This window comes from Syngnathoides biaculeatus, chromosome 9 (assembly GCF_019802595.1).
Source record: "Syngnathoides biaculeatus isolate LvHL_M chromosome 9, ASM1980259v1, whole genome shotgun sequence".
Taxonomy (NCBI): Eukaryota; Metazoa; Chordata; class Actinopteri; order Syngnathiformes; family Syngnathidae; genus Syngnathoides; species Syngnathoides biaculeatus.
This window is the reverse complement of record NC_084648.1, coordinates 14,802,948-14,805,297: the sequence shown is the minus strand read 5'-3', so window position 1 is coordinate 14,805,297 and position 2,350 is coordinate 14,802,948.

Sequence of the window (2,350 nt, the reverse complement as noted above, 5' to 3'; positions counted from 1 at the left end):
AGCTCGTTCCGCGGACCGTTCTCGCAACTCGGATCGCGCTTTCGGACAGTGTTTTTACGTTAAGACAAGAATAAATAATAATTATCAGAATGCAAACATTATTTTATTCTATTATCGCCGCGTATACAACGTTTCAAGTAAGTAAAAAAAAAAAATCCCATAAGCAAAAGGTTCCTATGAAAATGAAATGCAATAAATGTATTCAATAATGGAATGTTTGACTGAGAACAGATTATTACTGAACGAATTTGGGAAGTTGCTTTGAACAAATAAAATCAGAATGCAATGATTTGCAGATCGTTTTCAGCCAATATTTAATTGCACACCCATAAAGACGTGATATTTATTTAATGTTAAATTTTGTCTTGGACCGGTGTTGAGTAGCTCTTCACAAAAAAAGACTGGTGGACGGGGTTATTTTTCAATATTGAAGAACCCTATTTTTTTACATCATTAAATTAAATTTAGGGGCAGCAGGGTGGGATCAGCTGAGGTCCCAGGTTCAATCCCGGACCCGCCTCTGTGGGGTTTACATGTTCTCCCCGTGCCTCCGTGGACACTCTAAATTGCCCCGAGGTGTGATTGTGAGTGCGACTGCTGTCTGTCTCCATGTGCCCCGCGATTGGCTGGCAACCAGTTTAGGGCATTCTGCCCGTTGACAGCTGGGATACGCTCCAGCGCTCCCCGTGACCCTTGTGAGGATAAGCAGCTAAGAAAATGGTTGGACTTCTTCAGAGATACCAGAGCTAAAAATCAACTCTACATTTGGATTACCCCCCCCCAAAAAAAAAATGGATATTCTAACAGTTTCAACAAAGCTCCTGAAGCGTACGCAAACAGGTCAGCACATGGCGATGTACGTGCCCACAAATGCACTTATCTTCGCATATGTTTTATAAACTTGGAGACAAACCCCGAGAATTTATGTGAGATTTAATGTGTAATTATTTGTTTTATGTTTGGTTTTGGGCGGCACGGTGGAGCAGCTGGAAAGTGTTGGCCTCACAGTTCTGAGGTCCCAGGTTCAATCTCTGTACCCTGCTATTGGCTGGCAACCAGTTCAGGGTGTACCCTGCCCGCCTCCTGCCCATAGATAGCTGGGATTGGCTCCAGCACTCCCTGGACCCTCGTGAGGATAAGCAGCAAAGAAAATGGATGGTTTTGCAGTGCAGTTCAACTTGGAGGGGCAGCAAACTCAACATGGACAGTACAGGTAAGGTTCCAGTTCTTCACATTGTTATGAAGTTCACTGCCGCCAACTAGCGGTGGAAATCGCCACGCTCACTTGTACGTTAAAATTGTGCTCGCAAAACGGGGGTGGGGGGGAGTTAGCAGAGCAAACAATCTCCGAAAATAAAAAAAACAGTATTTGACGCTGTTTCCATTCTTCTCTCTCTTCTGTCACGCGTTGAAAAACCACAATAAGCAGGTCGTATCGCATCACGACGTCGTTTAAAAAAATGAAGGAAAAACAAAAGCGCAAAAGGGTCACGGTGGGCTGACGCTCTGGGAACTCGACTGTGATCCATCGGGGACGCCGCGCTCTCATCAACTTAATCTTTGTTCGTTAGTAACCAGCAAATCCATTATTGACTACTCATTTTTCCAACATTTTAGCGCTAGCTACGGTGCCATTTTCTTTATTTTTTTATTTTTGTGTACGTAACACCTTCTTCTTCTTTTCCTTTCGGCTTGTCCCGTTAGGGGTCGCCACAGCGTGTCATCTTTTGCCATCTTAGCCTATCTCCTGCATCTTCCTCTCTAACCCCAACTGTCCTCAAGTCCTCCCTCACAACAACCATCAACCTTTTCTTTGGTCTTCCTCTCTCTCGCTCTTTTGCCTGGGAGCTCCATCCTCAGCACCCTTCTACCGATATACTCTCGCCTCTGGACATGTCCAAACCATCGACGTCTGCTCTCTCGAACCTCGTCTGCAAAACATCCAGCTTTGGCTGTCCCTCTAATGAGCTCATTTCTAATCCTATCCAACCTGGTCACTCCGAGCGAGAACCTCAACATCTTCATTTCTGCCACCTCCAGTTCAGATTCCTGTCGTTTCTTCAGCGCCACCGTCTCTAATCCGTACATCATGGCCGGCCTCACCACTGTTTTGTAAACTTTGCCCTTCATCCTAGCAGACACTCTTCTGTCACATAACACACCAGACACCTTTCGCCAGCTGTTCCAACCTGCTTGGACCCGTTTCTTCACTTCCTGACCACACTCTCCATTGCTCTGTATTGTTGACCCCAAGTATTTGAAGTCGTCGACCCTCGCTATCTCTTCTCCCTGTAGCCTCACTCTTCCCCCTCCACTTTTCTCATTCACGCACATATATTCTGTTTTACTT